General features: G+C 41.6%; 1 long non-coding RNA gene across 1 annotated transcript in view; it reads right to left on the bottom strand.

Annotated features, from left to right (window-relative positions):
* Positions 1 to 13,305, bottom strand: part of LOC138064215 (uncharacterized) — a 125,410-nt gene that overhangs the window by 63,003 nt on the left and 49,102 nt on the right. Inside the window, exon 2 of the long non-coding RNA XR_011137491.1 lies at positions 4,879 to 4,956. This is a non-coding gene — a long non-coding RNA (uncharacterized lncRNA). The remainder of the gene's footprint in view (positions 1 to 4,878; positions 4,957 to 13,305) is intronic.

The following is a 13,305-nucleotide window of genomic DNA, read 5'->3' as shown; positions in this document are numbered from 1 at the left end:
TATCCAGATGATTTCTATATGGATAAGGAAATGATGAATATAGGTCGGTACTGTCCATCTAACCTGGAGCATTAGCTAGCCCCCACAGATAAAAGCTTTTTTTCTTAGATATATTATTATATATAAATATAGCGTACACTATATTTATATGTGTACACATATATACTTATTTCTCCTTTACTTCACTGAGAGATTCACATGTGTTTTTGATGGCAGAATTGATTTTAAGGGCACGATACTTCAGTGGTTTGTGGACATGATACTTTGCAGATAATTACACTGCTGCTGATTAACATAGGCCCAGATCAAAGTCTTACCTAATGAAAGACACAACTCGGAGAACCAGATGGTGTGTTTGCCTCCTCCTCAGTTTTACAGGCCCTTCCCCCTCAATTTGAAGCTAGACAGTTACTAGGCTGTGCTAGACCATAAAGCATGGAAAACATAAGGCATCCTCTTAGTCTTCTGTTCAATCTATACCACCGGATGCATGGTGGGAAAGAGGGCTGTACGATCTCCAAGCATGGCCTAACTGCCCTGCAACGCCGTAAGGGCCATGCAATGCACCAGTTTTATCTCCGACACAATTTACTACCCACTAGAAAAGGAGGAAACTGAGAGACCGATTATTCAAGCTCAAAGCTGCTTCTCTGTGAAGTCCTTAGTCTTTCTCTTTACAACATATCTCTTTATTGCCTTTTGCTTAAGGAACATCATATACTCATCAAGTAACCCTCAGACATCATGTTGTCAGAATAATAAAGTGAATTATTTTGTGCCGTGGAAAGTTGAGCTCAGTCTGGCATGGTTGCAGGCAAAAGCTACTTAGCTCCTCAGAAGTATGGGGAGGCAATCTTGTGAGAGAGGACTAAGACAAGTAACCTGGCTGGAGAGGCAAAAAGGAGCCTAAAGTGTGATATCATTGTGCTATAAATCAAGAGCAAACATCAAGAACAGAGAGAAGTATGTAAACTAAAGGAAGAAACTAGCAAGGAGAAAGAAAAAGGGGATAGAAACTATCCAGCCATAAAACTGAGGCTGACAGTTCAAAGAAGCTGGCTAACCATGACAACAGGAAGCATCTTAAATAGGTTCCTTTCTTTGGCATGACATGACGAAACCAGTGCTTGTTTGATAGATGGAGCTGCACCAATTTAGGAAAAGGCATATATCACAGGGTTGCCTGTGATGGGAAGCCTGGACTTGATGGCCCAGGAGAATTTCTCCCAGCCCGCCGTCCTTGTACAGCACTGCAAGCACAGAAAGGACACAAACGCCTGTTTGTAAAGGTACCCTCCACTTGTGGGATACTGCACGGTGAAAAAATGTTCTGCACGTGGACTTTAATCAGGCTTGTTAAATCCCCTTGCAGCCAATGTGACCGTTTAATACCGAGCCTTACTGGAACCGAGCTTCCGGATTTTTTTCCCTGCAAGCCACCTCCTACCAAGTTCTTCTTGGAAGGGCTCACTTATGTATTTGGGTACCTGTCAGTAAGCATAACTCCACTTCCAGTCTCATAGAGGGGAACTTTGTGATTATCAAAGTTTTTTTATAGCTGCGGCGTAAGAGGGCAATGGGACAAGCAGAGTGAACTGCGACGGAGCCAGAACAAGCACTTGTTGCGCGTGACCTGCACTGCTATTGCTAACACAACAACATTTTGTACTAGCACATTACTGAAACCGGTCCAAGTTCACCGATTGTTTAGAGGGCAGTTTGTTTAAGTAGGAAAGCAGTAATTCAGGAATATTGTTGAGTAGGAAAATGCTACACCCTTAACTTTACAATATAGGAGGTGGACCAGGCTTTTGAGAGCTCACAGCGTGCACTCCATGTCCGAAGGGCTGAAAAATATAAAGAAGAACTACAGCTTACTCGTGGGGAGGAGAGAAAGCCTAAAAAATTCAAATGGATCACTACAGTTGAAATCATGCCACTGTTTTCCAATGGCCCATGAAGTCAATAAAAAGTAGAACCAGATGTTTTTTGAAGAATCAAGCTTTAGGAAGCAGTGCCCTCTCCTCACTCAGCCGAGCTATGTTTGTAACTTTAAAAACTGAAGTTGTCCATGGTTTTGCTTTTTTTTTTTTTCCTCCTCAGCTAAACAGAGCCTGAAATCTGCCTACAAAACTGTGCATCAGTTTCCACATCTTTCAAAAGGAGGGAAACCTTATTTGCCTAACACACTTTGAAAGCTTCAATTATGTGGTAATCCTGAAGAATTACCAGAAGTGCACGTAAGCTTACTTTCCCAGTAGCCAACATTGCCCCCCTCCAACCTCAACTTGTGTGGACATTTTTCCCTTGCAAAACTTCTCTGAAGTTTGGCAAACAAGTGCTTGCAAATTCCAGCAAAAATAACCAGCCGTCTTCCTGCATAAGGTTGTGTCACCCACACTAAAGCTAAAAAATATATCATTGTGATCACTGAGCAAGAATACTTTAAAGATATGAGGTTGCCAATATATTGTTGCAAACTCCCGTTCAAAGTTTCCGTTGCTGCACTTGGTGTTGGTCCTTAAAGAAATACTGATGGAGAAATCAGTTATTTGGAACTTGAATGCTACAAGCTGAAAAAGGAGATGCTAGGCATTGCCAGAAAAGGGCAGGATGCTACTGCTGGAGAATGAATAAGAAAAGATTTTCCTTCCTAGGGGTGCATGCCTCCATTTATTTAACTTTGTAATTTCCCTGAGAAAGCTGAAGAGCTGGTCAAAGACTTCAGTGAAACAAGAGCCTCAGGATTTTCAGTAACACCATGATCTTTGTAGAACATGCATTGCCAAAAGCTTTAAGAGCAGTCAATACCCTAGTAAGATTTGCACTGCCCTAGATAGCAGAATGCACAGAAACGACATTTTTTTCTACAAAAGGTGTGCAGTCAAATTCTCTTTTGGTATACATGGATGAAATGCTCCAGCACTTGAGGATCTTGTGGCACGATGCATATCAAGTGACACTTGATATGCATACTGCATGTGTAGGAGCAAAGAGGGGGAATGAAGAAGAGGAAGAGGTCTAATTTCCAATATTTTTTTCAATTGTTTCTCTAAATTGCATGCATTCTCCTCTGCCTACTGTCTTGCTGTCATCATAAATAAGCACAAAGGTCTTCAGGGAGCAAATGGTTGGCATTTAATTCATTTTGTCATTCCAGGTGGCCTTTAACTCCAGTAGAAAGCCACCTAACTGTCATCCCCTAACTCTCTGGAGCAACAAAACATGGCACAAATGTACCATTGCTGGGAGATACGTGAAATGTTACACAAAATCTCACTCCTCCTCCCTCCCGCTCCTTCCCCAGAAAACCCGGAAAGGTCTGAGCGCAACTGCCAGTGCCAGTTCACCTTAGGCATAGATGGCACTAAATAATTTCTGCAGCTCTCTCCAGGGAGAGAAAACGAGACTGCGCAGATCATCTGTCCCAAGCACAGCACTCTACTAGGGGAGAGGTCCTCAACGATGCTTTCCTGCTACAGCTATTATGGCAATAAGAGTTTCACTTGATGCTCAGGGAGAACATGCTGCGCAAGCCGCAAACTTGGAAAAGGCTACAGGGATTCTTCCAATTCCTTAGGCTGCCGAGCAGCCACAGAACGTTTTTTCCCTGTTCCTATATTACAAAAAAAAAAACAAAAAAAAAACTTAGCAGTTTTGACGAACTCTGGTCACAGTAGTTTTTTGTATGTTCTGAACTCCTGCTTAGTACATGCAGAGTTTTAGGATGTGACCCTCTGTGCTAAGAAACCCAAATAAACAGCGGCGATGCTAATGCAGTGTTATTGAAAAAGAAGCTGTCAGTCCAGTTTTGGAGAGCTACAGGAATCCACAGGACAGAAATATGGAAACCGCAGGCAAGAGGCAAAATCTAGATTACAGACACAATCCAGGAGAGATAAAAGCACTACACTTAAATTTATCAGCCTCAATGCCAGTGAGAAAATCTTCCATCCCCTCCCCACAAAGGAAAGGATACTGACACACAGTAATGCAAAGCATACATAATACATGTCAATGCCTCTTGATAGGGGTTAAAAGGCTTAAAAGAGGGAGAGAGATGGACATAAAGAAGAATTAAAAATGACTATTTTGAGTAACTACATTTAGATTTGGTTGCAACACATTTGAATTGTATTATCTCTATAAATCCACTGCGTGGTTAGGATGCAGCAAGGGCAAGCATTATCATCTAAAAGCCGGTCCCTATGCATTACAGTTCCTGTACAGGTATCTTACTGTCCTTATGGTGTTTCAAAGCTATTAGTTCATAATCTTTTATGTTGAGGGACTACTATACTGGAACACCAGCAGCAAATAGACAACTTTGTAATGATCATACACTTTTTTGATTCAGAGCTAGCTCTGAAAAAACACTTTACAGGTAATCAGCCAGCCACTCCAAAGCCACAGTGTTTCTGCCTAAATGGCTTCTTGGTTTAATTACACGTCATAGAATGGTTACTAGATATATTATCGGATGATGTATCATTTTAAAATAGCATACAGGTATCTTTCAGGCAAATATTTGCAAAGGGCTTGTTCTTGGGGCATTACAGAAGCGTCTCAAAATGATAGACAGTTACGATAAGCCCACTTGCTGCCAGCAGCGCAAGCCCCTGTTCTTGCCCCAAGCTCAGCGTGTACATGGGGTTGAGTTTTTGCCTCCGGGGTTGTGCACAGGAGAAAAAGCTCTCTCACGCAGCCAAGGGCAAGAGCGAGGTCGAGCAGGGCAAGGCCAGAGTGTGGTCGCTGCCATTAATTCTTTTCCCTGCAAGATGGGCCATGGCCAAGTGCTAGGGGAGGTCCTTGGTCACTCTACCTAGGACTTCCTCTTTCACTTCAGCTTTCCTCTGCTTAACACAGCCTAGGACTTACCGTGACATTAGGCAGCACAGTCTGGGTTGTGTTAGCCTGAAAATCTGAGAAGGACATGGTTTATCTGTGTTCAGCAGCCTGCAAAAAATTAAATTTAGAGGAAAAAAAATCACTTTTGTGTTCACTACAAAGAAGTCCTGTGTGTTCTCTTCTCCAAGAAACAATACATACATTCAGAAACCAGCTGGCTTTTATGGAAAAAAAAATCAAAACGGTCACCATAGTGACCATTTATCTAAGATATGTCTATATATAGATCCAAATGTTTGCAAGACCTTCCTGCCTTTTGCACCATTTGAGAATTACCCTGCAGCATGTTTCTCTCGCTCCTCAACCTCCCCAGCTGCCCCTTTTCTCTGTATCCCAGTTCACACTAGTTGCCATACGAATCCCGAAGAGGGTCCCATTTCTTACCTACCAGCTGTTTGTTAACTACCATCTTAACTACCATCTTAAGTTTGTTTCTTAGAAAGCCTCCTGGCAAGGCCAGATTATGTGTAGGCAAAGCAGGCGGCTGCCTAGGGATTCCTCCGGGGTGATCTGAGAGAAGGTCTCCCACCCTCTGCCGTAGGCACTCCAGACCCCCAGACCCTGCTGGCTATCTCCTTTCCCCCTACCCAGAAACTTTTACGCTGCAAGAAAAGTAAGTTTTGCTGCTCCACTGAAGACAGCAGCGAGTTACTCTATTCTCTTCTCTAGGAATTAAAATTTGATTTTGCTCACATTGCTAGGAAGCCCTGTGCCAGGCCACCAACTCCATGCTGCTCCCCCCACATCTTCTGGCATCCTACCCAGCACCTTTTGTACCTAACACGACGTTACACTCTAAGAATAAGATCTTTAACGCTTTATGCTCACTTACTGCAGTCTTCATCTCATATATTTCCCTTTTGTACCTCATTTACAAATGAGCTGCCCTTTCAGTTATGAAAGTGGCATAATTCCACCAAAAATTCCAGGAATACATGATCTATCCAGACACGATTGTCTGATTGCTGTAGACTTGCTTCAGAGTCAGTCAGTGTTTCGTTTGTAAGTAAGCTAATTAAGTAATTCAACTGATGTAAAATAACAGGAAATAGAAATAAAATATTCTTCAAAACTTCGAAAGACCTGTCTGTGCTAATGCCATTAGCATTATAACCCCAAGATGCACATATTCCTTGTTCTTTTCCTTGAATTTTCACCACGATTTTGCAAGCATTTACTGTTAACAGATTATTTTTGCTTTGTCACAGAAGATAACAGTGATAGGAGGAAAATTAAAACCTAGGAAGATTCTACCTTGACACCAAGATAGAACACAAGACAAAATTATTTGGTAGTCCAAAAGGAGAGAAGTAATCATATTTGTGGGTTGTTTTTTTTTCACGTAGCATGAACAATTTTGCAAATACACCAATACACACTGGTTACACTAGTTCTAAAAAAGAGACTGTTGTCATTAGCAAGATGTGCTGAATTCAGCATGAATCCTGAACTCGCAACCCTACTAGCTGTGTACCTGGGACTTCCCCATATGACCTCCAAGGCTCCAGCAGTCGCTCCAGACCCGTCAGGCTGATCTGCTGCAGATCTACTGGACCTCACAGCCACGCCAAGGAGGCCAGGAGTGGAATTGGAGATGGCATAGATTTCCCTGGGGGCCTCTGTCAGCAGCCAGCTTCAGGCTGGAAGCATTTGTCACGTTCCTATCACTTCAGTAACAACTACAGTATCATAAAGCATTTTGTTTCTCTTTTTGGTCACCTTTCACCGTACACATTCTCACCTCACTGCCCTACTGGAGTGGAAAGGCAGGGATGTTTTAATGTAACCCGAAACTTACAGAAAGAGGGGGAGAGAGAAAATCTGCTCCAGTTTACACCGCTCACCCACAAGGACATTTTCTCTGTGCTACTTCCATTTATCCAAAATCTAAGCAAACATAGCCATCTTCCTGCGAAACGAAAACTAAGATTCAGGAGACACCTCTGTGACGTTTGCAGGCAGGCACACGTTATTTTGGCCATGGTCTCGGCAGCGGGGAGGTTGTGCTGAAGAAGCAGCCTTACAGAAAACCAGGCTATAACAACCCCTGTCTTGTACTAGGTGCAGTTCCCAAATCTTCTTGTCAGCCCAAGGGCAGGCTTAGGTAGCCCACATCCTTCTCCATAACACCTTGCACATTTGTTTTGATGTTCTTAGGTCTTTTAACAAGATACAAAGCAAATGTTTCACCATGTTGCACAGGTTGTTCTGATGATCCCCCACCTTTTCATTTCCACCTCAATGGATAAACAAAATCTGCTAAATATTTGCATTAATCAAATGTTAACATAAAAGACAATGTCTGTGACCTTCCTACTTTGTGCTCTCCTCCCCCGTATTGTCACGTTTTCATCATTACATTTTTTAAAAGGTCTTCGGAAAATAGGACAAAACTGTTGGCGAGGTGTGTTTCTAGGACACTTGGCAAGGTGTTACTATTTCATACTTGATATGCTATATCTACTTTTTCTATAACACACTTTCAGACTGTTCTTAACATGACCTAAGGGATACACCACATTCCACCAAAATACTTATTTATGATCAGAGGTAATTGGAAGATTAATTTGCTTGATACAATTTTCCAACTGAAGTTTATACAATAATCATCTCCTACTATTTTTGGACCAGGTTTCTTAAATACCAGTTACAGAGAGAACCATTACTTTGAAGAAACACTGCCCAGGACATGTAATTCTCTTTAATAGCCTATCTTTTAGAGAGGCCACATTAGATTATTAAAGCAGTTCTTTTCGGTTTGCACTTTCACCAAGTGGATCTAAGCTTGAGAAACTGAGAATCACACACATTACGTTGATTATCGTGAAGGCCTCAGATCCCCAAAGTGATTGGCTAGGAGTCAGACCCAAAAATAATTTGGAGGATCTTGGTTAAAAAGTCTTCAGCAGATAACACAAATAACTTACTTCAAATATGTTTACAACAGGAATGTGCTTTGCATCTCAAGCTTTCCTATTCTGCATTACAGCAGATTTTGTTGGTCGTAAATTCAAGGAGTATACTCTGCACTCCTGAAGTCACAGGAGCCGATGTCCTGGCAGCCTAAAGGCAATGCTATGTCCACGGGTTGGTATGTTCAGCTGCTTCTGGGGCAAGCAACTGGCAAGAGGCAACAGGCTCGATGCTTCCTCCTTCATTTTGCCCCTCTGCTATATAATCTCTTATATAATCATAATACTGAATTCCCTCGAGCATAGTGCCTCCCAGCAAGACATACCCAAAGAGGACAGCTTTTTCCCCTGAACGTATTTGTTCAGGGGAACAATTAGAATACGACAGTCAATGATAAGGAATAGCAACAAGCAGGCTTCCCTCGTGGTTGCTGAGGGCAAATTCTTCCTATATCTGCCAAAACAGCCCGAAGTCTAGGGTGATGTCTGTTGAAAAATGCCAGACCCTGACATTCCATCGCAGAGCAGGACATTTTTTAATCGAGTATGCTTTGCCAAGCTGTGCACTGCTTTCTTCCAGGTCATGCAGGAAGGCCTTCCCACGGGAAGGCCATTGGCCTGCTGGGGCGACGAGGCTCCGCTTGCCACCGCACGAAGGGATGCCAATGGCTTCCTAGGCACCAAAGCATGAGCTTCTTAATTTAGGCATTTGGGGAGTTCCTCTGAAAAAACACTTCTGAATTGACCTTCCCTTATGTTACACTTTCTTGTGCTAAAAATGCAGTAAATAGTGAAATATTTTAATGGGTTTTGGTATAAGGGGGAAGAAAATGATACAGTTACTGTAAAGGAAAATACCTGTACAAAACAACCTCAGTTATTCCCTATCTCACTCTGCTGAATCTGATCCAGTAGTTTGCATGCTCGTGCATATCTACGTCAGGAAGGGATACTTGTTTCTATTTAATTCTTTCTTCTTCCAAAGTCAAAATTCTCTGTAACAGTTCATTAGATTTGCTCAGTCCCAGAAACGTGAAAAGATGCAAACATTTAAGATAGTCAAAGGAAAACAAGTCTAAAATCATATCGAACCAGCAACACCACAGGACCTTCAAAGGAACTTGGAAACAAAACTTCCCAAGGTCACAACCGTGGGGAGATAGACAGGCAAGTGTTCAAAACAGGAAGCTGAGATGCCTGATTGGGACTTTTGAAAAGCAAAACTGCAGTAGAACTATCAAAATCAATCACAGATCCTAATTCAAACCTTTCTGCAGCACATCTCACCAGATCACCTAAATACTTTGCTTCTCAGCCACATGGAGGGCAATCTGAGCACTGGCTCAGGCCAAAGTTTAGCTAACTCTGGGCGCACGTGTGTCCATGTCTGCTTGTGTGTAGATAAACAGACCTTGACTATTTTTCCTTTAAATCTATTTCTTAAATTCTGTGACATGTCATTCTTTCTACAATATTGCGTCACACTGTTTTTTTTGAAGGATGCTATCGAGGTATCTTGAAACAACTTTTGAAATCAGTATTTCCTGTAGTATTTAATTAACCCCATGAAATACAGATATTGGCGTATTTTCATTACAGGAGCTAGTCTCTGTCCATTAATATAGGGTCATATTTTCACATGGCAGAAACTAGTACAATTACAGCACGTCAGTAGGACTATGCAAAAGTACCAAAGCTAAAGCTCTGCTCCACCTTTGCTACAGTCAGCTCTAGTTCTTTTAAGCACGTTCTTCCCCCTCTAATACTTTAATTTGTTGGTGAATTTCAACTTAGTCATTAGCAGGAAGCTGCTAGATTTGAAACTAGGTATTGATTTTTGCTTGTACTTTGTTTTTGTTTTGTTTTTCTTTACAAATGTTTTGAACAAACAACCCAGATCTGGCAGGAAAAAACCAAAGTAGGGCAAGTTTGGGGCATTTTTCAGGGTTTCCCCCCTCCCTTCACACGTTGACAGAATGGCAGAGGAGAACTAGGGTACAGAGATGGAGGGGAAGAAAAATATGCACTATATAGATTAAATTGGGCTTGTATTTATACATCTTGCCTTAGTGAAAGACTCCAAGCCCTGGCAACTCATTTCCTTCTCTTTTCAGGGTGGAAATTGCCCGGTAACAGCAAGAGTGAAAAGGTACATCACTTTTTACTGCCTCACAACAAGCCACTGAGTGATTTGAAATTACTAGGTCACTCTCTCTGGATTGAGATACTCCAAAAATCCGGATCTTTTGTTTGAAATGGGAATTAACATCGCGGAGCGTGATTAAATCTCAGAAACCCTGATCCCTCAGACAGCAGCAGATAAGCCACAGCATGCTAACTGCAGAAAGCTGGATAAAAACAATGTGAATAGGAAAAACTAGGGCTTACTAGTGTTGTACCTGTAGGTGACTTTGTGGAGTCCATTCCTAGCTTTCTTTTACAGTAGTTTATTAATTAATATTTTGCTTTAGAAGAAGCAGGCATATCATTGCAGAGGGCACGTAAGGACAGCAAATTTACGCTTGCAACACAATTCAGTTAAAGTGCAAACAAAAAGAAAATGAGCAACAATTGCTGTCTAATAATAGCAATCAAAATCAGTAGTCAGTAATGTGTTGATATTTCAAGTTTATTGATTCAACGGATTCTGTTTTGTCATTTAGCGAATGGGCTTTTTAATCGATATGGTTTGTTGCTCAAATAAGAGCTGCTTGTTACGGGCAGCATTGGCCAAAATGGCTTCGGGGGGGAAAGAAACCAAGATTATTCATGTTGCAAATTCCACTTTCTTCTCGTCTTGGTTGCGCAGCGCATAGCAGGAAGTGGCTGAAGCGTCTAATCTTTGTTATCAGAGGCAATAAGGTTATCCAGGCTCCAGAGTTAATCTCCTCTTTGCAGCCCTCTCTCCAGTCCCCATTGTACGCTGCAGACACCCGCTCTGATTTCCCCCCCCCGGGCTGTTTATTAGTCCCTGCAGAAGGCTCCCCTGTCATTTAGCTTGTACTTATCTCCTTGTTCCCCCTATCGCCCCGTCCTTGACAGTCCAGATGCCCTTTAAGTCTCTAATAAGTTAAGAACGGTCTGAAATGGAATAGAGGAAGGATTTTGAAAGCGCCTGCAGATTTCTTTCCAGCTCTGAGTGGCCTGTGAACTCTAGTTATGCATCCTATTATAGGGGGAAAAAAAAAAACCCTCAAGCAATCACTTTTACAAATAATCCCACGTGGCTTTTGTTTTTTGTTGCGTATTCTCAGGAGCAGGAATGTAGCAGGATTCACATGTCCAAAGGCAGAAAGGACAACATGCCCCTTTCAGATCTTCCCGATCGCGAAACCATACTCCCCTGAGGGCCCAACTCCCTCGGGCAGTAACAAGGCACACACTGGCACACACTGGAGGTAAAAATGAGCCATTGGAGTCATCTTATATCTCAGGGGAGAGTGTCCTCTTGAGTATTCTTTGATTTACAGCGCAGCTGAGGCCTTAAACAAACAAGGAATACGGAAATGTAGTGTCCTCTCCCACCTGTGAGCAATTTCATTTTTCCCCTTTCACCATTTCTATGCACCAGAGAAGAAAAATTAACTTGCAGGTTCCCACAGACATAATACTTGACTATTTTGACCTAAATTCATCTGGGAAAGTCATGAGACTTAACTGAGGAAATAATTAATTCTGAGAAGCACTGAATCTCTTTTTTTTCTTCCCCTTCTCCTTCCAGTTTGAACATTGCAGTGTTTTTTTAAGTAAAAGACCCAGCTTGAAAGTGCGTCAAAGACAGAAAAAGTTCTGCATTAGAGCAGAGCAATATTCAATAAGAAACTGTCTAAGATTGTGGGCTGATCTTTCTTTCTAAGGAATCTCCAAACTTTTTACTGGAGTCTCTGTTTTTGTAGGACTTGTGGCAAACTCACAGAGCTGAGATTGTTCCTGGTGCAACTCCACAGGATTCAGCGGACTTGCACTGGCTGTAAAGCTAACTGCTGGGTGTAGTGTATTCAGTATATAGATTGACATATGACTTATGGTCTAATTGCCTCTTGCTTTTTATTGGAGAACATTTCGGCTCATGTCTGGTGCAAGTACAGCTGCAACATCTTAAGTGACTCCATCACTTTCAATAAATCTCTCTCACAGTAACAGGTGTATTTATCCTAAAGCTGAAAGGAAAAGAGAAGCACACAATAAGCCTAATCAATTATAGAAAATAGCAAATTGGTGAGAGTCCAGTATGAAAAGCAGGGCTGCATAATCAAGGCTGTAATGTATGAATAGTCTGTATGTACTGAAACAACAGCAGTAACCATATATAAAGCCCATAATTAAGAGATTTTTATCTTAAATCTATTCCCCAAATGGTTCTATTTTATAAAGGGCTCGAGCACTTTTACATGTTCACTGCAAAGAGGCAGAGTGTTTAAAAAGGTCTTCAATGGAAAAACAACTGTTACCTAAAATTGTAAGGATTTTTAATAAACTGATTAGCATCACCAGGGAGATGTCCTGAAAATAGCAAATATCGTACCTATATCTCAGAAAAAGAGTTAAGTAATCTGAGAAACCATATGCCCATTATCCCACGTTCACCAACGTTTTGAGGTGAGAATAAAATTAAAGAGTGAAGATGCATGCTAAATGGGGAAAAAAATACAGCATTATTAGGCCAAAGCTTCATCATGGCAGACTAACTGGATATGTCTAATAAGATAAATTAGAAATGCAGGAAGTCTCATAGATCTTGACTGCAATAAAACTTTTGCTATAATATGAGAAAGTGGTTAAACTGAAGAAGATGGAGATGAGAAAAAAATTCACATAGTAAGAAGAGCTGAATGGAGAAATGGCAGGAGGCAATTCTGAAAGTGCCCGGTTGGAGGGGAGTTACAAATGCAATTTGGTAGCAATGACCCTTGACACTGCACTGTCGTATTTGTACTCTCAGAAAGAGTTAACACGAATGAACGAAACTATGCTGCTTACACAGCCATCTCAAATATTTCTGCACCCAATTTCCCAGCCCTCTGCTGCCAGCATCAACATGTGAAGACCTCTGTCCACGTCTACCACGGCCATAGCGTTTGCATGGAGAAGCCACGTTGGGCCTGAAAATCTTATCCGTAGTAACTTCTGAGCTACAGTCACAGTAACTGGCCTCTGGTAGCTTCTTTCAATGCCTAAGTGCTAGATGTTGCAGAATTTCTGCCAGACCAAGAACTTCCCTGCCTTTTTGTTCACTGTGCCCACCAAAGCACAGGCCTTGAAAAATAAATTTAGAATTGAATTTTCCCTTCCATATTCTTTCTACCTCCTATAATAAAAAGTATCACTGCTTAACTAGAAATATTTGCCTCTTCATTTCTGAAATATGATCCTCACCCGCTATAGACTAGAATCCTTTCTCCTATTTCATTGAAATACCAATAATAAAAACTAGAAGGGAAAAATGTGGTTAGTAGTTGATGGATGATGCCGACAGAAATAAAGA

This window comes from Struthio camelus, chromosome W, assembly GCF_040807025.1.
Source record: "Struthio camelus isolate bStrCam1 chromosome W, bStrCam1.hap1, whole genome shotgun sequence".
Taxonomy (NCBI): domain Eukaryota; kingdom Metazoa; phylum Chordata; class Aves; order Struthioniformes; family Struthionidae; genus Struthio; species Struthio camelus.
This window is presented reverse-complemented; position numbering and strand designations above follow the sequence as displayed.